This window comes from Mesocricetus auratus, unplaced genomic scaffold (genome assembly GCF_017639785.1).
Source record: "Mesocricetus auratus isolate SY011 unplaced genomic scaffold, BCM_Maur_2.0 Super-Scaffold_100027, whole genome shotgun sequence".
In the NCBI taxonomy this organism is placed as follows: Eukaryota; Metazoa; Chordata; class Mammalia; order Rodentia; family Cricetidae; genus Mesocricetus; species Mesocricetus auratus.
In genome coordinates this window covers 4,780,208-4,807,597 of record NW_024429208.1, presented here as the reverse complement: position 1 = coordinate 4,807,597, position 27,390 = coordinate 4,780,208, and the positions used below count along the sequence as shown (strand labels likewise).

General features: G+C 45.7%; 1 protein-coding gene across 3 annotated transcripts in view; it reads left to right on the top strand.

Moving 5' to 3' along the window:
- The first annotated feature begins 2,877 nt into the window (after positions 1-2,877).
- Positions 2,878-27,390, top strand: part of Fkbp5 (FKBP prolyl isomerase 5) — an 83,594-nt gene continuing 59,081 nt past the window's right edge. Inside the window, exons 1-2 of one of the 3 annotated variants that reach the window (XM_040732139.1) lie at positions 19,724-20,483; positions 24,957-25,094. The gene's annotated coding sequence lies outside the window, so the exon portion shown is untranslated. Of the gene's footprint in view, positions 3,027-19,723; positions 20,484-24,956; positions 25,095-27,390 lie in introns of those variants that run through there. The other 2 variants (XM_040732138.1, XM_021235848.2) reach the window with 2 other exon arrangements.

Genomic DNA, 27,390 nt, shown 5'->3' with positions numbered 1-27,390 from the left:
ATTTGTGAGCTGAAACAGGGAAAGGACTTAGACCAAAGCACAGGAGGAGAAAAGACAGAAAACGCGGAAGAATGGGATGGAGTGAGATCAACCCTGTGTTTTGATTGGAGTCGCAGAAGCAAAGAGATCTAGAGACCTGTTCAGTATGCATGACAGTACGGATTCCAAAGGGTAGCCATGCAATGGCAGAGTCTCGCTCCACTGTGTGTTCTGCCTCCCCAAGAAGGACTGCCTCCAGGGTTCTCACTCTGAGCTGGGGAGAACAAGGGCGTGGGTGAGAGCGGTGTTGGAAGGCAGCCTCTGCCCACTTCCTAGCCAGGCCACCTGGAGAAGGCGCCCATCTGCAGCATGTCCCATCTCTCTGTCTGTCTGTCTGTCTGCCTCTCAAATGACATTTACTTCTTTGTGAGTATGAAGTGTGTGCCACAGGGTGAGTTTGTATAGGTCAGAGGCCAACTTGCAAGAGCTCTATTGTGTGAAACCCAGGGATCACATCCAGGTCACCAGACTTGGCCACAAGATCCTTTACCTGTTGAGCCAATTGACTGGCCCTAGTCTGCAGCTCTCTCAATGAATAAGTGAGAGAGAGAGAGAGAGAGAGAGAGAGAGAGAGAGAGAGAGAGAGAGAGAGAGAGAGAGAGAGAGAGACAGAGAGAGACAGAGAGAGACAGAGAGAGACAGAGACAGAGAGACAGAGAGAAGAATGGATGCTACATTACAGTTTTGAGCACCGAGATACCCGGGGCTGTGGGAACAAACTTTGGGGACACCAAGTGCTTTAAGACCGAGATGAGGTTTGAAATCTAAAACAGGCATAAAAGGATGACAGCGCTGGCTGTGTAATTTGCAGAAATCGATGCATTCAGAACACACAGGGCCCCTGGCTGAAAAGCTACTGTGTCAAGATGACCACAACCGTACTTCTAACGGAGACTTCCTTAGTGTGTGTCGCTCAAAAGGGTGACACTCCCGTGAAGTCAGCCTTAGAGACAAGACCTGCAAAGAATTCTGTCAGGTCAGGGCTTCTCCAGCCACATCCAGGACATCAACGCTTAGGGAAAATGCAAAGGAGTGGGTGGGGCTTTCCAGGCTGTCTTAGGAACTGTAGAACTGACTGTTCCCTACACACTCTGGCCCAGAATAATAATAATAATAATAATAATAATAATAATAATAATAATAATAATAATAATAATAATAAAAAAGCCCGCAGCTGTATCTACAGCGTGTGTTGTTGTCTGCTGTGGTGTGTTACAACACGGCCTGGCAGCCTTCCGAGCTTTTCTTCCTCCTGGAAGAGTCTGCTCTCGGGACAGGTCCACACAACCCTGCAGACTGGCCCACACTGCCCCTAGCTGTTCACTCGGTTCCTAAGCAGTTTCAGGTCTGCAGGCTTTGTTAGCCCACGGCTATCCCCTTCCACCTTCTGGGAGAACCACGTGCCGCCGCCGAACTGAAACGTTGCTCAAGTGTGGATGTCCCTGTCTGCTAGCTTGGAGCCTTCTCCCCTCCACGTGCCCTCCTCCACACGGGCTGCACTTCTTGCTCTCTGTAAGCATAGCAGAGGCAAAACCAACCGGCGTTAGGGAGGACAGTTCCCTAACATCGTGCTGTTGGCTGAATTCGTGTGAGCGGCTCGCGGCTCCCCTGGGAGGCTGGTTAAGGGGAGGTTTCCCATCTGAGGCAGAACCCCTGCTCAAGAGGAGGTTCCCGTGCCAGTTTTGTCTTTTCTGCAGGGGTCTTTGAAGACGGGAAAGGAATGGCCATACCATCCCCCAGCATGGTGACATGCAGAAGGCCTTCAAAGATTCTAAAGCACGACAATGCAAAAGACACAGATGCAGAAAACACAGATCTTCAGTGTGGCTACGAGGGATTTCCATAGGTAATTGGGACTTTTAGGAGGAGCAGGAGGGAGAGAGGGAGAGGGGGAAAGAGAGAGGGAGGGAAGGAGGCAGGGAGAGGGAGTCTGGAGAGATTGCCTAGCCGTTCACAGCGCTCACTGGCCGCTCTCTCAGAGGACCCGGGTGCCACCCGCCGCACCCACTTGGCAGCTTACAACTCCAGTCCCAGGAGATCCGACGCCCTCTTCTGGCCTCTGCACTCACGCGGTGCACGGACACACATGCAGGCGAGGCACTCAGACGAGCTCTTTAAATTTTTTTTTAAACACGAACAGTTCGCGCTCTGGTCCCCAGGTGCAGCTCCTGAATGTCTATGGGAGTCACCCAGGGTTGGCCACGTGGCTGGGGGAGGGGTGTCGTCTTGAAGCAGAATTAGCCCGGCAAGCCCATCCTTTGGGCTCCCTTCTGTCCTTGTCACCTGGACCACTGCGTTGGAGAGGCAGAGGTCCCCGAGGGAGAGCGTGGCCACACCCACTGGGCGTCCCGAGAGAGAGGAGCTAGGTGCTATTTTGGATTTTCCCAGTCTCTAAGGAGCATCTCCGAGTTCATGAGGTTGTTTTCTGGGGTCAGCACGGCCTGTCACCCCCTCCAGGCTCGTGAAGGGCGGGCTGGGTGGGCAGAGAGGCAGGGCAGAGGCTTGGCGGCATTTTGTCTGGAGGCAAAGGACGAAGCCAAGAGGTGTCAGCCGGCTTCCTCCATCCCTCCTCTCCGGCCCCCACAAAGGGCAAGGGCCAGACACGTGGGCTGCCGTGGAGAGGCGGAGATGCAAACGAACGGGGCGGGGCCTCATTTGCATAGACCGTGCGCGGCCACCAATGGGGGCCGGCGGGGCGACAGCCCGCGCGGCTTTTGGGGGCGGATTGACAGCCCCGCGGCCCTATGGGAGGCGGGTCCTGCGGCCGGTGGGGGGCGGGACGACGCCGGGCGCTGCCCGGCGCACTAGCCGGCTCGCGGGCGCTGCCAGTCTCCGGCGGCGGCGTCCGGCGCGCGGCTGAGCGACGGGGCGTGCGGGCCGGCGGCCTGCTGGGCGGGCTGAGAGGGAGGCTGAGCGGCACGCGCCGCGGAGAGACGCGGAGCCCGAGACGGCGGCGGCGGCGGCGGCAGCGGCGGTGACGGCGACAGGTACGGGCGCCGTGGCCGCGGGGATGGGGGGCGCGAGCGCGCGCGCGGTGGACCCGGGAGTCGGCCGTGCGCTGGCGATCCCGCCTCCGCCGCCCCTCACGCGCGGCTTCCCCGGGGCGGCGTGGACGGGACGTGCGGGAGACCCGGGCCCCGCGTGGAAGGCGGCGCGGCCGGCGCTCCCCTCAGCGATGGCGCGGCGCCGGCTCGCCCGCCCGCCCGCGCGCGGCTTTTGTTTCCCGCGCAGCCCGCAGGTCCGAGGAGCCCCGTGTCGCCCCGCCACGCCGCCCGCCGGGCGCGGAGGAAACTTGGCCTTCCGGAGCCCCTGCGAGCCCGCGGATAACGGAGCGCCCCGCCGCGTCCGCAGGGCCGCGCGATGGGCGTGCCGCACGGGCGCCGCCCTCACCTGCCGGTCCCGGGTCCGCTCGCTCCGGGCGGGCAGGTGACCGGCGGGGCTCGGAGGTAGACCGCGGAGGAAAAGACAATTAAAAAAAGTTGCTTTCGGGGCCTCCGGGGTGGCTGAGCGGGCACAGGCGCTTGTCGCCAAGTGTGGCGACCAGAGTTCGATCCCCCGGGACCGACTCCCGAGAGTTGTCCTCTGACCTCCACGTGTACGAGACACGGGCGCGCGCACACGCGCTGACCCTCCCTCTAAATAATAAAGGAATAAAAGTTGTTTTTAGGAGTCTCATTCCCTCCAGCCCTGGGACATAACAACTTCTGTCCCGACCCAAGCCCCTTGACTCGGAACCCAGCATATTGTTGCGTGTGTGCGTGTGTGTGTGAGTGAAAAGTGTGTGTCTGTGCGCGAGCGAAGCGAAGGGGACACACTACATTATGTTCATCTTGGTCTTCGCTGTGGATGAGCCAGGTGGAGCGCTAGCGCCTCGGCTCTTAAATAATGGGTTTCGGCGGCGGCGGCGGCTCTGGGAGGTACAGGTCGTAAGCAGAGCGTGCAGGGCTCGGGACACTGTGTACCGCGCTTGGCTGCCATTCAGTCAGTTCTGCAAGCAGCAGTTGGGAGCTGGTGGTTTGGGGATTTTTTTTTTTTTTTCCAGGAGACTGTTTTCCAGCGGACTAAGACTGAGCGTTGAATGGGCACTTTCTTTGCCTTCTCTAGGGGTAGGAGAGAGTGTTTATTTTCATTGTCTTTCCATCTTCTTAGGGTAGAGGACAAGGGAAAAGTTAAGATGTACTTGGGTTGAGAATTTTGTCCGCTTTCTCCCCCCCTTCTTGCTGTCAGTGTTTGTTATCTGTATTATTATTATTATAGAATTGTAGTAGCTCCAACTGTTGGTGTCAGAATCCATGCAAGGTATGACTGTATGAGTTGAAAAGTGTTCTGGTGGGACATTCTTTTTTTTTTTTTTTTTTTTTTTTTTTGGTTTTTCGAGACAGGGTTTCTCTGTGGCTTTGGAGCCTGTCCTGGAACTCGCTTGGTAGTCCAGGCTGGTCTCGAACTCACAGAGATCCGCCTGCCTCTGCCTCCCGAGTGCTGGGATTAAAGGCGTGCGCCACCAACGCCCGGCTTCTGGTGGGACATTCTTATTCTGTCGGACTTTCCCTTAACCGTTTTCTGTTTGCCTCTCTCCCAGCTGTCCGGTATGTGCCGACCAGTCTCCTCACAGCTTTCACTTTGGGGATTCTACAGAAATGGCATATTTTAACTACTTTTAAGTGCAGAGGTTAATAACATTCATTATTTGTTAGAAACAAGCACTCTGGTTTTCCTCTTTCTCACTTCTAACGTGTCTTGCGTGGGAACTGCACTGTGTGTAATCTATACTTCAGAGCACAGTTAATTTTTTATTTAATTACACTAGGTAATTGAATGGTCATTTAATTCATCTAGATAATTTGACTTAGGTATTAGTTTCAACCACTTGAGATTATTTAAGTTAATGAAGGAGTATTAAAACTGTGAGTTTATACATTAATGAGGTTTTTGTCTTTCCAACATCTGAAAAAGTATTTCTCAATATTTACTTTTCAGTTACTTGACATATGAGTGGATTTATTTTTATTCTTTTTTTTTTTTTTTTGGTTTTTACAAGACAGGGTTTCTCTGTATTGTTTCGGAGGTTATCGGTCCAGCCTGGCCTCGAACGCACAAAGATCCGCCTGCCTCTGCCTCCCGAGTGCTGGGATTAAAGGCGTGCGCCACCACCGCCCGGCTCTTATTTTTATTCTTATTAAAATTTTTATTATTTTTTTATTTGTTGTCTGTGTTTGTGAGAGCATGCTGGCACAGGTGTGGCTGTCAGAGGGACAACTTTGGAGTTGGTTCTCTCCTTCCACCATGAGGGTCGTGAATGTCAAATTCAAGTGGTCCAGCTTAGTGGCAAGTGACTTTACCTGCTGAGCAATCTCCCCAGCCTGGATTTCTTTATAAGACATAATTTAAATCACTTCAACATGAAAAACCTCCAATTTGAGTCTAGACAAGTCAGTTGCTTTTGCAAATCTTCTTTGTTCTTGGATGGGACAAGTATGCATGCTCTGTGTCGTTTGTGAAGGCATTTCAGCTTGGAATGGACTAGTCCAGAGAAGAACCCCCGAGGACCCCGTGGTGTGCAGAGGTTCAGTCTGTCTAAGGTCCTGGTAATTCCGGAAGGCAGATGAGTGGCTCTTCCCCACGTCGAGTGGGCTTATTTTAAAGCAGGCTTTCATTGTTTTAGACGATTTAATCCCACTCTAGTGTTCTCCTGCGTGAACACTACATGGAGGGTTTATAATCCTGCCCTGTGGTGCCGCTTAAATGTACCAAATACCGTAAGTCACATTGCTTTTTTGTTTTGTTTTGAAGTTTATTTATGCATATGGTTATTTTATCTGTATGTATGGCCGTATGCTGTTTGCATGCGTGGTGCTGGCAGCCCCAGAGGGCATTGAAGGTCCGGAGCTGAAGTGTGGGTGCCGGGAGTCAAAGTCCGGGCCCGAAGAGCAGCCAGTACCCTCAACTGCCGAGCCGTCTGCCCAGCCCTTCTAAGTTTCATTTCATCTTACACAAAAGCATGCGTGCCGTGTGCTTGAACTAGGAAAATACCTTTACGTGAAAGTCCAGTTCTCAGGCATTTTAATTACTGATTTTTGTTTACTTTGTCTATTTGTGGTAGACCAGATCATAGAACTATCAACCACATTTCACTTTCAACATTAAGTACGAGTTGATTCTCACATCTGCATGCATGCGCGCTTCACATATATGCAAAACACACACACACACACACACAGTGCCTGTGTATTAGGCAGTTACCTTCAAGTGTAGCTTCTTTTGAGTCTGGATATTGTTGGTAATTTCTTTTCTTCCTTTTCCCTGTCCTCCCTCCCTCCTCTCTTCCTGCCTCTTCTCCCTCCCTCCCTTCCTCTTTCCTTCCCTCCCTCCTCCCTCCCTCTTTTTTTCTATCCTAGGATTGAACCCAGAGCCTTGTGCATACTAGGCAAGTGCCATCCCTTAAGTGACTAATAGAACTATATAAAGAACACGCTCTACAGGCCATTAGTACTTTCATGATTCCCAAAGAAGATTCTGGTGTGTTTTGACACTGTAAGTTCTGTAATTGATATACACTGAGCAGACATCTCCATTTTGTAATTCTCAAGCTTTTGAGCTTTCCAGCTTATCCAATCAGCAATTAGATTTTTTCCATTATTTTATATTTCTGAAATTTTCTGCGGTACATTTTAATGCTTTTTAATTTTCTTTCCCTTTGCTATCCTGGGGACTCAGCCCAGGACCTTATAGATGTAGACAGGTGATCTACCTAGCTGCAATGCCAGCTTTGGCGCATCTTAAAGTTCCAACATGCCATCTCAGGTGTCTCATATATTAACTCTTCAGTGTCCAAGATTGGGTGGATGATGGTATGTAAGTCCTGTGTCTATTGATGTAAAACAAGGACTACTTATGTGTGAGTTTACTTGCAAATAATATGTTTACTTTGCGTAAAAACCAGCTCTGTAAGACAGACAGGCTAAAATAACTTAATTTGAGAGTGTGTCTATTGACAGATCACTAGCAGTTGTCCCTAACTTTATTAAGGATATTATAGTAATATTTAGAGCACTAAAACCCCACTATTCAAAGTAATCTGTGCTTCTTCATAGCTCGTTTACTCCCAACACTCAGGAAGCAGAGGCAGCCAGATCTTCACATGGAGTGAAGTAGTAGGATCCCTGTCTGTCCCAAAACACCACCACCACCAAAAATGCACCAATAATTATTGTCTTATAGCGTATGCTTTAATTAGTATTTACTGCCAGTCTTTTAGAAAACATTTGATTAATTAGAGTGAGGGACCACCAGAGGGAGTGTAGGATCTGTACATTTGGTGTGCTTGTTTCTTACCCTTGGTCTGGAAGCAGAACATTTAAAAAGTAAGGAAAAGTTTTATTTAGTTCTCTGGAACCACCAGGCAAACTATAGTGAAAGCTGGAGATTTTAGATATTTGGGATTGTTATGTTTTCTGTAACAAAGCTTAAGGTCTCATCTAAACTCTTTAAGAAGGTACAATTATTAGACAAATGAAAACGGTACATTATCAGAGTGAAATAATGGGTTTCCAAGTAAACAGTCATACTACAGCTGTGAAAGGGAGCATTCACAGGCTCAGGATGTTTCTTCATATTTAAAGTGTGGTGCATCTGAATTGGATAGTTTTGAAATTGCTCAATGTTTGCAAAGAAGAGTACAAGATGGAGGATGACCAAGGACTAGCAGAGGTTGCGTTTTCCCTTTTCTGCTTACACGCCTTCCTTTGGTGGCCACTGGTAATTTCTAGAACCATCCACAGCATTCTGTTTCTATCCTGGCTACCATTAAATGTATCCCTGAAAATGTTCAGGTGAGTGTCAGAGCAGAGTTGCAAATTTCAAATTTATCTTTTAAAAAGTCAGATTTGTTTTAAAGGAGAAAAAAGATTAGTGATTCCTACTCTGGCATCAGTGGTGGTATCCTTTTTATTTTTTTTAAACTAAAAATTGCTATGACAGAAATTGTAATGGTAAGTAAGTTCTCTAGAGAAGCCAACAAAGCACTTACTTTTCACCCTTAATATAGTAATTAATGTTGGAGGAACATTTAAGATTTGGAGGGTTGGTTTTAATCGTCTTCAGTTTGAGTGATGATGTGAAGTTTTCATTTTAAAAAATTAGAGTTGTATGTGTTTCTTAATGTTTATGTGTATGGAAATGAAGTCCTTTCTCTATTGTCAGCTGAAAACTACACATAGTATTTGATGGGGAAATGGCTCTATCGTGGACTTAATGTTGTGACGAGCTACTTTTTGGACTGGAGAAAACATGTTAGAGACTGAGTCCTTATCAGCATATATTCTGAATAGGCATGGAATATTCTTCACCTGTGTTAAATAGTAACTGGCGACATCGTCTCCATGTGTAACTTTTGACAGAGCAAAAATGGTGCAAAAAATTATTGTGTAGTAGATGGTAAGATCCCAATGCTCAGATTTCTAAGGAGATTTGTGAGGACATATTTGTCTGGCTGAGTGTAATAGTTTAAGTGGGAGGAAGCCATGTCTCTTCTTGTACTCCTGGGTGTGATTACTATTAAGAGAAGCCGAGATGGCTACCTTCTCGTTGCAGATTTATTTTCACTGTGAACTTAGTGAGGTCTTCAGAAATGTTATGTGTGGGGCTGGTTAAGCACATTCATGCTCATGTACAGAACCCAGGTTTGAGTCCCGTGCCTACAATGGTGGCTCCTGAGAATCTGACACTCTAATGACCTCTCTGGGTACATGGTATACATACATGCATACATGCAGGCAAAACACTCAAATACATAAAATAAATCTTTACAAAATAGTTTTGGCTTCACATACAATGAATGCAGACAAATACACATGTGAAATTCATATGTATATATGTGTGTGTATCAGATTATCAGTTGCCCATGTTACATATAACTGCGTGTGTATTATGAACGTGTACACATAAGTGTTTCACACGTGATTGCTGTATGTGTATCTGTGTGTCTAGCTATCCACTGTAGTGTATTTAGGGTGAACCTCTCTCCCTTTTCTCCTTCCCCATGAAACAGGCCGCACCAAAAGGAACAAAGTCTATGCTCAGAAAGGGCCTAGTACGGGGTGTGCAGTTTGTTTCTATTGCAGCTCCATTGCGATAGAAGCAGTCTGCCAATCCCCACAGCAGAAGAGAGGGGAACACACAGGGACATGGTAGGAATGAGGACTGCTTCTAGGTAGGGCTGTGGTTCATAGGAAGGGCTTCAGGGGACCTTTCTGGAATGATGAAAATCAAATGATTTACTTTTTAGGTAATGTTATTTTTCTTATTTTGGGGGTATGTGTGTGCATATATATGTGTTTGTGTGTGCAAGTTTACTTTCATGTGTGTGTGGTGCACATGCGCGTGCATGTATGTATGTAGGCCAGAGGTCAACATTCTCTTTCACTATTGCTCATCCACCTTACGTTTTGACCCTGGAGCTCTTAGCTAGACCAGCTGGCCTGTTTGCGCTCTTGAGCACGGGTGTTCCAGGCCCGCATCACCGTGCCCTGCCTTTACATGGGTACTGGGAATTCGAATCAGGTTCTCGTGCTTACACAGCAAACACGTTAGCCACTGAGTAACCTCTCAGTCTCTCTTTCACTTTTAGCTTCCAGAAAAGTACAAGATGAGTACAAAGGTTGTCGAGTATACCTTTATCCAAATTTACCAGTTAGTTCCATGTGTTCTGACTTACTAAGCTGTACATTGTATGCTATGTACATGGCATTTTTAGTAAAGGAGACAAGCTCTAAAATATGTTGAAGGCGGGAAATGGCCTTACCTGAAAAAAGCAGAATAACACAATCATAAATTAGCTGACCAATTAACGACAGTGTCTGTGTGTGTGTGTGTGTGTGTGTGGTTGCTTTTCACTGAAGTCCCGTGTGTTTTTTTTGGAAGAAACAGGATCCGGAGGGAGGATGACTGAACACACACTGCAGTGAGCAAACCCTGCTTTATTTTGTTACCTGTGCATGTCACCAGGGACTGATTGATCCCTAGCAGTGCCTTTCCTGAAATTAAAGGTGGTGTTTATTCTTATGAAAGAGTGCACACCTACAGTGTGTCACGTTCTGCACAGACATGTACCAGCTTTAGCGTTCTGAACATTAAACAAAGGGAGAGGAGGCCAGAAAGCCTGGTTGTCATCTTTGGGTGGTGCTCTTGATCAGAGGGAGGCAAGCTTGGTGTTTGCAAACTGTGTCGGTCAGGGTGAGTCTCCCATAGCCTCTGTGTGGCTGATTGAAACTAAACCTGCTTAAGTCCTGGTTTAAATAGTTTATTTTTTAAAAACAACTTTTTTTTAACACCTCTGTATTAAAGTTTTTGGTTGTTTCCTAGGTTGGGAGATATTTAAGGGCTAACCAGAGGCTAGTCATTGACATCAGAGGCAAATATCTATTTAATCTTTATTAATCAGAACCATACATTTAGATGGTTTATGTATTTTTCAGCAAAATCAAAGGTACATTGAGCAAAAATGCTAGTTGTCTTCTGCTCTCAACACAGATAAAGAAATGACTTTCTCTTTAAAGGGCATCCTCATGACACTCTGCAGTGGCAGACTAGATCTTTTCTCCTCTTTATATACAGTACGTTTCCTTAGGGTTTCTTTAGGAATGGGTTCTGTGTTAGAATTTTATTTTCCCTGTGCTGAGGATTGAACTCAGGGTCTTGTGTATGTTAGACAAGTATTCCACTGCCATACTAACCCACCCAGTCCTATCTGCTAGAAGTTGGTTCTGTCAGTCTTAACTAGAGATAGAATTTTTAAAATACCTATGTTGTCCATATAACAAAGTGAGGGACTGGAGAGAGGAATTCAGTGCCCTCCACATGCTCCAGGTACGTTACTTACTGACATTTTGATTAATCGTTCCTTTGTTTCATTTTGGTTGGTTTAGTTGTTGAGATAAAGTCACACTCTTTTGTCTGGGCTGACCTTGAACTTGTGATCTTTTGATAACCTCCGCTGGCGTTATGGCTGGTGTGTGCAGAGGCAGGCGGATCTCTGTGAGTTCGAGGCCAGCCTGGTCTACCAAGAGAGTTCCAGGACAGCCTCCAAAACAATGCAGAGAAACCCTGTCTTGAAAAAAGAAAAAAAAAAAAAAACTCTGTGAAATTTGGAAAGGTGAGGTGGCTCAGGGCTAGTGAAGGGCGCTATGGCTCTTGAAGAGGACCTGAGTTCAGTTCCCAGGCTCACGACTGCCTGCAGTTCCAGTTCCAGGGTCGGGATGCCTTCTTGTGGCATCTACAGCCACTCCAGGGACATGGCACACAGACATAGGCTCAGGCACAAGCCATTAAACAAACAAACAAAATCTTTAAAACCTGAGTTTGCTTCCCAGCAGCTTGCAAGCACCTGCACCTCCAGCTCCAAGGAGTTCTGGCCTCCAAGGGCACGCACACATGTGCACATTCCCAGTCAGAAATAAGTGGATACGCATACTTTAAAAAATCTTCAAACCTGTTAACTTCATACACATATGGTCAAACGGTAATAATATTGGTGCAGCAGACTTTTGTTATTAACAAAATCAGTATGTTTTAGCTCAGGAATCTGGCGTTGGACAAACGGGAATTGTGAAACTGTTTTTGTCTTAAGCTTCTTTCTCTTGGTTCATGGACTAAAAAACAAAGATTGATTTTTTTTTATGTTTCTTTTTAGAATAACTGAGTCAAACCAGTCAAATGCAGGGCTGCCCACCGACAGTTAGGCTACCTTGAATGTAGTAGCTAGCTAGAGTGCATCTCTTTCTCTAAAACCCCAGAGCCTGAGAAGATGGCCAGTGGCTGAAGCCCTGGTCATGTCATGCGAGCATGACGACTCGAGTTCCAGTCCCCAGCATCATGGAAAAGCCGCGTGGCATGGCAGCGCAGCTGTAGGCCTAGATAGTATCCTGAGACCACACTGGCAGCGAGACTAGCTGAATCAGTGCGCTCTAGGCTCGGTTGAGATACCCTGCCTCTATTTAAAGAGGAGAGCAATGAAGACAGTCACCTGCATTAACCTCTAGCCTCCAGGTGCACTCATGTAGACGTACACATATGTGTCACATACCATGCCTATGCACACTCAAAAACAAAACGACACACCTCTGTTGTGCTGCTCTGCCACGCCTGCCTTATGCCCAAGTCCCTGGGGTGGTTTGGAAATGAGGACGTGTGAACGCCATCTCTATAGCTGCCCTCTGCAGCCTCCCCACCCTTCCCCTTCCAGCCAGAGCAGCTCTCCTGTCTGCCTTCTTTAACGACTCCATTCTTCTCACTGGTCACTCATTACTGTTTGTTTCTTAAAAGCTCAGTGACTCACCAAATTCCTTTGTTTCTGACTTAATGCCTTTTTTTTTTTTTTTTTTTTTTTTTTTTTTTGAGACGGGTTTCTCTGTGTACCCTTGGCTGTCCTGGAACTGGCTCTGTAGACCAGGCTGGCCTTGAACTCACAAGAGTTCTGCTGGGAGTAAAGGCGTGTACCACCAAGTCTGGCTTTAATGCCTCTTTTTAATCTTTCACCCTGATTTCCACTGTGCTTGTCCTAGTTTGATTAACATGCTAAAGTAAAGTCATCCCTGTCATGAACATCATACATACATAAGACTTGCTTATGAGTACATACATAGGACTCCGTCTTCCCTTCCAGATAGGAGATACTTCCTGGGTTCTGGTGCTGTAGTTGTAGCTGCTGCAGATACTTTCAGGTGGTGGTGTAATTATAATTGCTTACCTTGTTTGCTTACTTTTGGAGCCAGGATCTCCCGTTTTAGCCCAAGCTGGCTTCAGACTCTTCAGCCTTCAGCTTGGATGTCCAGGTACTTTGAGAAGCCGTCTCCATTGAGCATACTTAAACTCCAGTGGGGAGTAAACTCTGGGCTTCATGTGTGCTTGGTAAGCGCTCTACCACCAGGCTAAACTTCCGGCCTCAGATTTTAGAAGGCCTAAGTAGTAATTTTTAAGCCAGGATGGCTTTGTATCTGAACTGTGTTAAACTCACAGGGACTCTGCCATGGGGACTTTGGTTTTGTTTTATTTTTTAATATAATTTTTAAAATTTAAATTAGAAACAAGCTTGTTTCACATGTCAATCCCAGCTCCCTCTCCCTCCCCTCCTTCCTTGCCCCTCCAGCCCCCCTCCATGGGGGATCTCCAGAGCCTGTCATTTCATCCAGGGCAGGAACTAGGCCCTCCCCCATGTACCACGAGGACTTTGAATTATAGTTTACAGGTATACACCTCCATGCCCTTCAGGTCCCGAAGTCTTGATGGACGATGAGTTTTTCGGAAGCAGTTTCTGTGCCTTTTGGTTTTTACTCTTCAGCATTCATAAATGCTGCTTTTCACAGCTGAATTGTTGGGATTGATTGGGACTGACTTTCTTCAGTGTTCTGTGGTTGGCTGGGAATTAAGAGTGCTATATAGATGCAATGTTATACACACTTTTTTCTTTTTGAGATGTATCTCATGTAACCAACTCACTGTGTAGCTGAACTTCTGATCCTTGTGCTTCTACCTCCCAAGGGTTGGGATTACAATTTTATGTGGTGCTGGGACAAAACTTAAGGCTTCTTGCATGCTGGACAAGCAGCCTGAGCTGGACCCCACTCCCAGGCCTGGTACAGACTCTTAATTGTACTGCTGGGATCTGCATCCCATCACTGCCATGTTGCAGTGAGACAAGACGTCGGCTGAAATATCAGTTTTCCTCAGCTCAGTTTCTTTATAGGCTACAAGGACAAGATGATCACTAGCTGAAGGTGTTTCAGGACTAAATGAAACAGCAGCTGTGGAGTATGGAGGTCAGGGGCCTGTGTCTTCAGAACTATGACTACTGGAACAGTTTTCATTAATAAGCACTGCTACTGCTGTGGTCAGATATTTTAAGTTCCATTGTGTTCTAAGCAGTGCTACAAAACAAGACACTGTCCTCTCAGAAAGAGAAGCTATGCACAAAGATAAACAGCAACCCAGATCCCATGGTAACTGGCAAATTTCTTAAGAGGTGAAGAGGCAGGAATAACTGCCAAGCAGATGGGAGCTTAAAGACGGTGACCAGAGCGTTGAAGTTAGCAGACTGGCAGACCGTTGAGGCCTTCCTTGTTCTACCAGGCTTCCTAGCCTCCCTTTGAGATTACGGAGAACTAGGTGAGCTCATCCAGTTAAGGCGTTTAGAACAGTGTCTCCAGCATCTTTAGACTGAGGGGGGTGCACTTTGGATAGAGCACTGAGAAGGAAGGAGAGGTGCCCAGATTTGTTTGGAATGGATGAAATGGTGAGAGTGACAGCCTGCTAGGGAACGTGGCATCTTTTCCATATGTGCTGAGGAGAGCTGGTGTAGTGGTTAGCATTGGTTATCAACGTGACAGGATCTAGAATCACTGAAGAGACACGCCTCTGGGTGTGCAAGCAGGGACCATCCAGATTAGGCTTATTGGGGTGGGTTAGACCCACTCTAAATGTGGGTAGCACTGTTCCACAGACTGAGTGAAGGAGAAAGGCCTCAGGACCAGCACCGTGTCTCTGCTTCCTGACTGGATGCAATGGAGCCAGAAGCCTCAAGCTGCGGCCATGCCTCTCCCACCAAGATGGAATGCACCCTTGAACTTGGAGCAAAATAAGTCCTCTCTCCTCGGCTTTGTCAGACATGCTGTCGCAGCAATGACAAGTGGCTAACACGGGAGAAGATCTCTTGCATTCTTTGTTAGAGGATCTTGGGTGTTCTAGATCACACTCCTGAATCAGCACCTGACATTTCTCACTGCCTTCCTTGGGAGAAAAAAAAAGCCGAAACTGCTGGAGATGACTCAGTGGTTAAGAACACTCGTTGTTCCTGCAGAGTCTCCGTTTGGTTCCCAGTAGCCATACAGCAGCTCACAACCCCCTGTAACTCCAATCACAGGTGATCCAGTGCCATCTTCTGGCTGCTACAGGCACCAGGCACTCACATGATGCTCAGGTATGTATGTATGCAGGCATACATGCATATAAACAGATCTTTGCCAAGAGTATGTCACACCTTTGATCCCAGTGCTTAAGAGGCAGCTGCGGGTAGGTCTCTCTGAATTTGAGGTCTGCATAGCAAGTTCTAGGCCAACCAGGGCATTTCATGAGATCCAGTCTCAAAAATAAAGAAAAAAACCAGTCCCTGAAAGTTTAATTTTAACAGTGGAGTTGATGGTAGTCTATTGTAAACTATTATGCTTCTTTAATTTGTCAGTTTGCTTTTGGCTTTCTCTCTTTATATTTTTAGTTATTTATATAACCCCTATTATTTGTCTCAAAAGTTTGGTATTTTGTTGTCGTTGGTTTTTGGTTGGTTTTGGTTTTTTGAGACAGGGTTTCTCTGTGTAACAGCCCTGACTGTCTTGGAACTTGCTCTGTAGACCAAGCTGGCCTCGAACTCAGAAATCCACCTGCTTCTGCCTCCCAAGTGCTGGCATTAAAGGTATGTGCCACCACTGCCTGGCTGAGTTTGGTGGTTTTTTGTTTGTTGGTTTGTTTTTTTAGATCTTTTTTGCATACCAATACTAGTTCCCTCTCCCTCTGGCCCTTCCATTCCCTACCATCCCCACATCCCACCCCACCCTATCACTCCTCAGAGAGGGTGAGGCCTCCCACGGGGAATCATCAAAGTCTGTCCTATCATTTGGGGCAGGACCAAGACCCTCTGCCCTGTACCTAGGCTGAGCAAGGTATCCCTCCATAGGGAATGGACTCCCAAAAGCCAGTTCAGGCATAGGGATAAAACTGTTTCTACTGCCTGCGATCCCATAAACTGCTCAAGTCCCCCAACTGTCACCCACATTCAGGGGGCCTAGTCCGGTCTTATGTAGGCTCCCTAGCTGTCAGTCAGGAGGAGTCAGGAGCTCCCACTTGCTCGGGTCATAGTTTGGTGGGTTTTTATGACTGGTTTCCTCCCTGCCCTCCCGACATCCTAGATTGTAAAAGCCACAGGGTGGAAAAGACTGGGCAGAAGGGGAAAGAGAGGAAGGGAGGAAGGCACTCTATCCAGCTGCGTTGTTTATAGATGCAGAAACTGAGATGTGGAGGAGATAGTCAAAAGTTCGAGACCCACAGCTGATGACTGTGTAGGTTCCAGCTCTCAGGACTGAGCACGAGCTGGTGTGGCTTTCATTGCTGTGGTTCTCAACCGTCTGGTGGAATTATACCAGTGCCAATTCTGCCGCTGATCTCAAAACCAAGATAAAGAGTGATTTTCTATCAGGAACAGGATGATAGTAACTCACCCATTACGAGAAGGTCATGTGTGGGTTCTCCGCTGAGCACGGCTGCTCTTTTATTTTAGATTGCTCATGTATTTAGTGTGTGGGTGAGCATGTGTGCGTGCTTATGTTGTGGCTCACTCGCGGAGGTCAGAGGACAGCTTCTGGGAATTGGTACAAGAACCAGATTTGAGGGAAAAAGCTTCTTTTTCATCTTTAAAGTTGTCAGTTATGAATATTCTTTTTCTTTTTTAAAAGCAAACCTTTTGTTTTTGTCATGATAGAGCACAGATGCCCTCACAGCTACAGATAGGTGGTCCTACCGTGAGGAGTCAGTCTGGTACCACTGTGTTAGCATTGACCACCTCTGTGAGCCAGGCAGAATGTCAAGAACCTCACTTAAGCCTTGCTTGCTTCTTTGATAAGGTCCTGGGTTCATGTCTAGCCACACTATTTGCTCAGTAAATAATCCCCTTCCCTTTCACAGAGCACGATGCAGATTCCGGACACCGATTCACTGTCCTAGCAGTTCCTTTTCCCTGGAAATGTATTGTTTTAACCTCTGTGAGACATTCTCCCTGCATTCTGAAAATGCGCATAGCAAACAATACTTCTTAGTCACTATAAGCATAATTTTACCATGAAATCATTTTGCAACTGGCAATTGTTTCATGTTCTCTATTCTTTCCCACGATTAAAGAGAAAAAGAGAAAATGGCCTGGGTTACAGAGAGATACCCCAGACCTCTGCAAACTTACATTCCTTCCAAAAGAAGCAAGCTGCTGGGTTAGGTTCCGTGTTATGGAAATACAGACTTTTCTTTATCATTCTTAAGCACTCTGAGATTGAGTTGTGTAACCGACTAGTGTCTGTATACAGCCTTCCCATGTCTTCAGAAGTGTGCACCAGATCATTATTTATTTACCATACATTGCTTTCTTTTCTTTATTTCATTCTTCTGAAGGGATTAGAGGATTTCCCCTTTCCTCTGATCAATGACACTTTTTAAAATCCCATCACAAGAGAAGAAAAAAGCTTCCAAATTCACTTTTAAAATGTTTCTAATTTATTATTGGGAAGGGGCAGAGACTAATGGGTTACAGAGGCAGAGGACCCACACATGGGGCCTGAGGATCGAATTCAGTTTTCAGGCTTGCGTGTTTTACATCTCACCAGGGCAGGTTTGGGTTGTTTTGAAGGGTGTATATGCATGGGGTGTGTGTGTGTGTGTGTGAGTGAGTGTGTGTGTGTGTGAGCATGTGTGTGTGAGCATGTGTATGTGTGAGCATGTGTGTGTGAGCATGTGTGTGTGTGAGCATGTGTGTGTGAGCGTGTGTGTGTGAGCATGTGTGTGAGCGTGTGTGTGTGAACGTGTGTGTGTGAACGTGTGTGTGTGCATGTGTGTGTGAGCATGTGTGTGTGTGAGCATGTGTGTGTGTGTGAGCATGTGTGTGTGTGTGTGTGAGCATGTGTGTGTGTGTGTGTATTTCTCTTAGCCTCTTCAGGTGAAATGGGAAATTCTGTTTCCTTTTTCTGGTACTAGAGTTGAATGTGATTTGTGAGCCACATCCCAATGTCCCGTCCCTAATGTGTTTTTTATGCTGAAGTATTTTGTTTGAAAAGAAGTCTGCGAAGGGATATATATATGTTTTTTTTCTTTTTGGTTTCCCTGTAGGAACTAGCTCTTGTAGACCAGGCTGGTCTCGAACTCACAGAGATCCACCTGCCTCTACTCCCGAGTGCTGGGATTAAAGGTGTGCGCCACCACCCCTGATTCCTTTTAAACTTATGTAGTAACAATTTTGTTAGCCTCATTCTTAGATTTCTTTAATTATTTGATTATTAATACTGAGTTTATCATACCACGAGAGAGGAAAGGGAGGGATTGATTTTTTTTTTTTTTCCTTTTTTGAGGATATTTAAAGTCAGGGTTTCTCTGTAGCTCTCGCTGCCCTGGAACTTGCTCTGAAGACCAGGCTGCCTCCTGCCATTCTTTTTCATTTTGACTTGGTCCCAGGGCTTCATGTGCTAAGCAAGTGCCTTACCACCAAGCCAGCGTCTGAGGAGGCTGTGTGGTCTTTTTTGTACTCTTCTGAGACGGCCTCTCTACACAGCCCTGGCTGTCCTGGAGCTCTCTCCGTAGACCAGGGCTCACAGAGATCCGCCTGCCTCTGCCTCCCAAGTGCTGGGTTAAAGGCTGCGACACCACTGATCCGCTTCCTGTGTAGTCTTACAGACTGCCTGCCATGTTATGATGTTTATTTCATTGTACCATTTTTAGTATGGCTGTATTCTAGAACTTGTTTATTTAATGTTTTCTTGTCAAATGTCTTAGTTTGAGGTGTTTCCATGTCTTCACTTTTAACTCCACTTAAAGCACTACCGTACACTAGACATTTTCATGTGTAGCATATACTTACAGTTTCTGAACAAGTGTGAATGGCATTTTCTTCTTAGATCTCAAACCATTTTTTTAGACATTGTTCTCTCTCTCTCTCTCTCTCTCTCTCTCTCTCTCTCTCTCTCTCTCTCTCTCTTTCTCTCTCTCTCCCTTCCTCCCTTTTTCCTCTGTCTCTGTCTCTCTCTTCAAGATTTATTTTTATGCTGGTGTTCTGCCTGCATGTGTGTCTGTGTGACAGTGTCAAGTCTTGGAACAGGAGTTACAGACAGTTGTGAGCTGCTGCATGGATGCTGGGAACTGAAACCTAGGTCCTTTAGAAGAGCAGCCATGCTCCTACCTGCTGAGCCATCTCCCCAACTTGATCTCAAACCATTTTAATGTTTTCATAGTATCTGTTTTGATCTAAGAATGGTCATGATAGCCTAGAGAATTTGAGGTGACCTTTTATTAACAATTATTTGGGATTGCCAGACTAATTCTATTAGTTTTCTGATTCTGATTTAGAGCTCCAAATTTAATAACTTAGGGTTTGATTCTTATGCCATTTAATTCTTTTATTCTAAAAAAAAGTCATTGGCTTTCCTCAAAGCCAATCCTAATTATATGGAATAATAATTTTTTGTTTTGTTTTGTTTTTAGAGACAGGGCTTCTCTGTATTGTTTTAGATGCTGTCCTGAAACTTGTTCTGTAGACCAGGCTGGTCTCAGACTCAGAGATCCGCCTGCCTCTGCCTCCTGAGTGCTGGGATTAAAGGCGTGCGCCACCAACACCTGGCTTGGAATAATAATTTTTTTTTGGTTTTTCGAGACAGGGTTTCTCTGTATTGGAATAATAATTTTTAAAGAGGAAAGATACATTTTAGAAACTGTATTTTAGATAAGATGGGTTAATAGATGCACAGTGATTTAAAGATGGGAACTTTTAGGTGGTTAATTTTCTCATAAATTGTAATTTATGGAAAAGGAGTTGATAGTTTAAAACAAAAAAAAGGTTAGGATCATTAGAAACAGAGGGAAATGAGTATAAATCACTTGAGAAATAATGAGCAGGATGAGAGAATGGGAAGGAAGGAAAATTTACACCAGCAATCTAAGGCGAGATAGTGTCTGTATTTGAACTTTAAATTTAGCTCCAAGCTTCCTGGCAAGCAAGTGAAAAGAGGAAACGGGATGGGTTTCATGGTTAGCGTCTGATAAAGCCGCTTATCGGTTTTCAGTGGAGAGAAACCGAGGAACATCCTGGTTTATAGCGAAGCTGAGTTCACACACAAGGAATGTACTTTGTATCTTTTCCTTTGTAAATTATTCAGTTTTTGCTGTTGCTGTCTCCACTGCTATAGTTACATATTTGGTCAGATTAAAGTCAAAATTGGACATACTGTGGCTGGGGTGTGTTTATGTATTGCCTCTGGGGCTGAAGCCATTGACGAACAGGAAACTGAAAGCCACAAGTTCAGGAAATGGATTGTATGGAGAGAATATATATATAGTACTTAACTGCTGAAGTCTATGAGCATTTCAAGGCTGAACTTTGTATTGATGTATTTACAGATGGCTGTTGGGGACTCTCAACAATACCGCGATTGGTTAATGTGATAATAGATGCAGCCCCTGGAGGAGACGTTGTGCAGTACGAGAGGAAACATGCAGCAGATGACATGTGCTCGCTCAGTGGCTCAGGAAGCTGCACAGCCGGCATCGCAGAGGCTTGTTTAAGGAGATTTTCTCTTTAGGAACCAGTTTTAGTTTTAGTTTGATTCTAACACAAGGGAGACCCCTGGCTTACAAAATGTCCCATTTCGTTCATAGTAAGTCCTGATGGTTAAGTTACATTTTCTTAACGTTGAATTTTATTTTTATCTTATGTATTAATTAACATATTTAATAGTTTTCTTAAATTATTAAATTAGGAAAATTATTAATAATATTGTCTTAAAAGGTAGCTGTTTGCCCAAATATTTTTTAAATATTGTGGCATTGTGGGACATGGACAAAGAATATAGTTTTTGTTTGTTTCTTTTTTTGTTGTTGTTTTTTTTTTTCAAGACAGGGTTTCTCTGTATTGTTTTGGAGGCTGTCCTGGAACTTGTTCGGTAGACCAGGCTGGCCTCGAACTCACAGAGATCCACCTGCCTCTGCCTCCCGAGTGCTGGGACTAAAGGCGTGCGCCACCAACGTCTGGCTACCCAAATATTTTTTAAATATTGTGGCATCGTGGGACATGGACACAGAATATAGTTTTTGTTTGTTTCTTTTTGTTTGTTTGTTTCTTTTTTGAGACAGGGTTTCTCTACATAGCCCTGGCTGTTCTGAAACTCACTGCATAGACCAAGGTAGCCACAAACTCACAGAGATCCGCCTGCCTCTGCCTCCTGTGTCCTGGGATTAATGGTGTGCGCCACCATGGCCAGAAGTCGTCTTTAGTTTTGAAGTTATAAAAACATCTTGCTTGCTTAGAGCCCGTAGTTATTGTGTGTTAGATAGATTTTTAGTGTAATTTATGGATGTAGCTTTTCCGTTTTGTTTTTTGAGATAGGGTTTTTCTGTGTACTTCTACTGTCTTGGAACTCAGTTTGTAGACCAGGCTGGCCTCGAACTCACAGAGATCCTCCTGCCTCTGCCTCCCGAGTGCTGGGGTTAAAGGCGTGCTCTGCCGCCACCTGGTTTTAAAGAGGAAGTTTCTAATGTTGCAGGTTCATTGTGATGTGTACACACACATGATTCTGTTGCTTTAAGGCTAAGTACCTAGACTGGCCTGGAACTCTTGGTCCTCCTACCTCTGCCTCTGGAGTGCTGGAATTATAGGCATGCACTGCCACACCTGTCTCATCGTTGTACATTTCAACAAAAGTGGTAAATTGTGAAAACAGTCACAAAATACTTACAGGTTACCTGAAGCGAACTTTGTCTTCCCAGTTTCTTCTGATGAGCTCTAGCTGTGCTAGGTGGACATTGTTTTCACAGCTCAGGTGAAGCTAATCGTTCGTCAGGACGGGGTTTGGTTTGCGTCTGCTAGGTTATTCATATGCTTACCCTTGAAGTACTGTAGTGAACAAGAGGACTGAAGGCACTGAGTGGATAGAAAAAAGCAGTGCTCCTCCAAAGAAAGGCTCTAGAATGTTCTTTCTAGCAGAGAAGGGATGGGTGTGATTGACAGCACACACTGGTTTTTTGTTGTTTTGTTTTTGTTTTTCGAGACAGGGTTTCTCTGTGGCTTTGGAGGCTGCCCTGGAACTTGCTCTTGTAGACCAGGCTGGTCTCGAATACACAGAGATCCGCCTGCCTCTGCCTCTGGAGTGCTGGGATTAAAAGTGTGCACCACCAACGCCGGCTAACAGCACACACTGTTAATCCAGCACTGAGGAGGCAGAGACAGCAGCATGTGGCCCACCAGAGGGTAGAGAATTATTCATCAAACATTAAAATTTATAAATCTTACCTGGGCAGTGGTGGCGCACTCCTTTAGTCCCAGCATTCAGGAGGCAGAGGCAGGCGGATCTCTGTGAGTTGGAGAACAACCTGGTCTACAAACTGAGTTCTAGGATAGGCATCAAATATACACAGAGAAACCCTGTCTTGAAAAATCTTAAAAAAGAAAAATTATAAATCTTGCGACTTCCCCAGATTGATGGCTGTGTGGAAAGCATGGGACTGACCCAGACTCCCTGAATGTGGGTGTCAGTGAGGAGGCCTAGGTAATCTATGGGGGCCTTGGGTAGTATTTATCCCTGGCGTACAAATAGACTTTGAGTGCCCAGGTCACAATATGGGAGACTCTCTCAGCCAGGACTCTTGGGGGAGAGCCTAGGCCTTGCCCTGGATGAAATGACAGTCACAGGAGATCCACCATGGGGGGCCTCACCCTCCCTGGGGATCGGAGTGGAGATTGGGTGGGGGACTGGGAGACCTGGGGGCAGGGGAGGAGGGGAGGGAGAGGGAGGTGGGATTAACATGTGAAACAAGATTGTTTCTAACCTAAAAAAAATTATAAATAAATCTTGGGATTGGAGAGATGGCTCAGGGATTAAGAGCACTGACTCTTCCTTCAGGGGTTCTGAATTGGATTCCCAGCACCCACATGGTAGCTCACAGCCATCTATAACTGTAGTTCCATGGGATCTGATGCCCTCTTCGAGTAAACAGATGTACATGCAGGCAAAACACCCAAATACATAAATAAATATTTTTTAAAAACCTTATAAATCTCTTATCTCTGTTTAGTGTGCTGATTCTGCTAGGTAATACCTATTTTAGTAGCAACACTAGGTGTAATAGATAAAGGAAAACACAAACCACCAGTGGCTCTTAAAAGGGGAAGCAGGGAATGGGGACCAAAAGCCCCTGCCCTCCAAGCTCTCTGGGAGCAGGGACTAGTTGCTTCCTGTTTGCCATCTTGCTCGACACATAGTGAGTGTCCATAACTAGTTGTAATGAATGGTGACTCTCTGATTAATCACTTGCAGTGGCTTGCATTTCCTGTACTGTGGGTCAGAGGGTCATCAAGACCTGATAGATATACTCAATTGACTTTTTCTTTATTAATGAGAATTAAAATTTAACAGACTTAAACAATTTTTATTAATTTTTGTTTGTTTTTCGAGGCAGGGTTTCTCTGTGGCTTTGGAGGCTGTGCTGGAACTAGCTGTTATAGACCAGGCTGGTCTTAACTCACAGAGATCCGCTTGCTTCTGTATTTTAAATTTTATATGCATTGGTGTTTTGCCTGCATGTATGTGTGTGTGGTGATATTGGATCCCCTGGAACTTGTGAGCTACCATGTAGGTGCTGGGAATTGAACCCAGGTCCTTTGGAAGGGCAACTAGTGCTCTTAAACCCTGTCCAGCCCCTTAATTTTTTAAAAATTGATTTGTAACAGACTCAGTTTTGAAAACTTATTTCCCATTTGAAGCCTATGATTCTGAATGGTTTGATGTATTTCTTAGATGCTTTTGCTGCCCTTGCAAATGCTGCATGTGGTTATGTTGTTGTTTTTGAGACAGGGCTTTACTGTGTTCCTTCAGCTGGCCAGAAGCTTACAATGTAGACTAGCTGGCCAGTCATAGAGGTCTGCCATCCTCTGCTTCACTGAATCCCACTGTACATATGGATTTTAATGCAAATATGTATTATTCTGTGCTAGTAGAGGCCAAACTGAAGTCCTTGTGTATGCTGAGTAAATGTGCCATCACTAAGCTATATTCTTGACCCTTAGAACAGTTAGGTTTTGGTCTGTAAGTTGCTTTTCTCTTTTATGTCATTCTTGAATATCTTTACACATCAATTCCCATATAGCTGTTAACTTATTTTTAACTGCTGCATACTTTTTCATTGTTGAGATTTATAGTAATAGCCCATTAAAAAGTATTTCCCTGTGGCTGAGGAGATGACTCAGGAAAGTGCTTGCTGTGCAAGCATGGGGTCCTGTGCGCATGATGTGTGTCTGTAATTCTAACCCCGGAACAGGAGAGAAACACAGATTCCTAAAGCATGGGGTCCTGTGCGCATGATGTGTGTCTGTAATTCTAACCCTGGAACAGGAGAGAAACACAGATTCCTAAAGCATGGGGTCCTGTGTGCATGATGTGTGTCTGTAATTCTAACCCTGGAACAGGAGAGAAACACAGATTCCTAAAGCATGGGGTCCTGTGTGCATGATGTGTGTCTGTAATTCTAACCCTGGAACAGGAGAGAAACACAGATTCCTAAAGCATGGGGTCCTGTGCGCATGATGTGTGTCTGTAATTCTAACCCTGGAACAGGAGAGAAACACAGATTCCTAAAGCATGGGGTCCTGTGTGCATGATGTGTGTCTGTAATTCTAACCCTGGAACAGGAGAGAAACACAGATTCCTAAAGCATGGGGTCCTGTGTGCATGATGTGTGTCTGTAATTCTAACCCTGGAACAGGAGAGAAACACAGATTCCTAAAGCTTGATGGCCACCCAGCCCGGCAGGGTTCATACTATATCCATGTCTAGTGAGAGATGCCTCAAAAGTGACGGAGAAAGGCCTCCACATACACAGACATGTGCGTGCACCCATACTCATGTACAAAGGAATTGTCTTTCTTCTATCAGAAGTGCTGTGTTTAGTAGCCTTCCAGCAGATACTTGTTTCCAAGAATACCTGCAGGCAGTTTTCTGGACATGGTGTTGCTGGATATTAAACTTTTTGTAGGTATTGGCAGATTTGCCCTTAAAAACATGGTCCCAGCTTGCATTCTCATTAGGAATATAAAGTATTATTTTCTGGTGACTGTGCAAATTTCATTTTGTGGACAGAGTCAGGGAGCCCTGCTCTTCACTAGCTAACCATCCGTTCTTCAGTTACTTCTCCATCCGTCAGCTTCACTGTATGGGGACAGTTCCACCGTCTGTGGTTATTGAGAGGCTCGCCTCTGGACCCCGAGCTCTACTGAGGTGAGTCAGCAATCTGCGGATCCGTGTATGTGCCCTGCGGTGCATGAGGAGACAGATGGTGGGGCCAATTGCCGTAGTTTCTTTTTTTTTTTTTTTTTTTTATGAGACAGGGTTTCTCTGTATTGTTTTGGAGGCTGTCGGACCAGCCTGGTCTTGAACTCAGAGAGACCCGCCTGCCTCTGCCTCCCGAGTGCTGGGATTAAAGGCATAGGCCACCACTGCCTGGCTTGCCGTAGTTTCTTGCTCTTTCTTAGTGACAGCAGAGGAAGGCCCTCAAAAGGAGATGGAGATGAGAGTGCTGTGAAGTCCCTGGTAGATGGACAGCAGGTGCTGAGCCCAGGGGAAGGAACAAGGGAGTAGGATGCTTGCCAGAGCAGCTCAAGGGGAGTATGTGAGGTGAGAATGAAACATTATCTGTGGTCAGCGTGGTGGCTGAGAGCATGGAAGGGATTTGGAGTCTGTGCTGTTTGTGATGGGAAGCCATTGGAGGGTTGCCAGAGTAAGTTGTTTTAAAGCCAGTCTGATTGTCACTTTCCTTAAAAGTGCTTCAGTTCCCATTTCCTTTGGAATAAAGTTCAAATGCTGTATTCTGGTACACAAGGTCCTTCAGTCAAGCCTCTGCTATTTATTGAGCATCGTCTGCGTCTTTCCCACATGTACCCTTCACTGTAGCCAAATTGGATCACAAGCAGTTCCTGGATGGGTCATGGTGATTCATGTCTTTGCTTCTTCCTGCACACTGCTGGCCCTGCAGGAAGCCCGCCCTCTGCCTACTATGTCATTGGTTGTAGAGGTCATCACCAGTCTTGCTCACGGGCCATTCCCTCCAGTCACTTTCTGCTTGAGCCACAGTCTTGAGTTGGGCTGTCTTTCCCTGCCCACCCTAAATGTACTCTCACCACACCCTTGCTGGTTGAAAGCCTTCCTTCAGCTCCTGTCTCCAGTGCTGCCTGCCATGTTTTCCTTCCTTACTACTTCATTGTGGGGACCTGAAGTGGAGGTCTCTGCCTCACAGAAAACCCTCAAATGGTTTGCTTTCATTTCCTCTGTGACTCTTTGTGCAGAATTTCTGTTCCCTTCCTGCTTCATTCCTATGCATGTTGTGTAGGGCCAAAGAATAATTAGACAGTTGTTAGTTTTCAAGCTGCAAAAATGAGTGAGCAATTACATGTCTGTTAAATCAGCAAAGCAAATTAACTGGAATGTTGATGACATAGTAACCCCTGTTCTTTCATAAAAATGACACCAGAAAGTCATGTGTCCATTTATTTGTTTTTATTTATGTGTATACAATGTATGTCTGTGTGAATGTCTGCTCTGTGAGTGCAAGCCCTCAGGGAACCCAGAAGAGGACATTGGGTGCCCTGGAGCTAGAGTTACAGGTGGTTGTGAGCCAGAGAGGGTGCTGGAACCCAACTTGGATCCTCTGGAAGAACAGTAAGCCCTTTCAACTGCTGAGAGGTCTCCTTAACCTCTAGTATACCCATTCTTGAGATGCAACCTGGTGAAATATATTCAGACATAGATACTCACTTTGATGTTATGTTTTCTAGGTAGGGCTTCTCAAAGGCTGGCCTCGTCTCAAACTCGGTATGTGACTAAGGATGACCTTAAACTGATCCTTCTGCCTCAACCTCCTGAGCTCTGGGGTTACCTGTGTGAGCTACCATACCAGGCTCATGTCTGTAGTTTGTGGAAATCTTTAGAAAGTAATGTAGGATTGGAGAGATGGCTCAGGGGTTAAGAGCACTGACTGCTCTTCCAAAGGTCCTGAGTCCAATTCCCAGCACCCACATGGTGGCTCTCAACCATCTGTAATGAGATCTGGTGCCTCTTCTGTTGTGCAGGCAAAGTACTGAATACATAATGAATAAATGCATCTTTTAAAAAGAAAGTAATGTAAATGAGAACAGTTATAAGTTGCTACTGCTGAGGATGGAAGTTCCCTGGGCCTCACAGTGGTGCTCTGTGCATTAGGGTCCATCCCAGAATCCCAGTGCATATGAGCTCCTTTTTTCTTTTGGTGTTGAGGACAGCACTGAGCTATGCTCCAGATTCCAGCAATGTTAAACATTATGTTGTAAGTTAGGAAGCTGAAGCTCAAAGTAGTTATGTGACTTGCTCAAGTTCATAGAACTGTTATGTTGTCAAACATTCGTTTCTGTTTGTTTGTGGTTTTGATTTTTTGTTTTGTTTTAGAGACAGGCTTTCTCTGTGTATCCCTGGTTGCCCTGGAACTTGTTCTGTAGATTAGGTTAGCCTTGAACTCACAGAGATCTGCCTGCCTCTGCCTCCC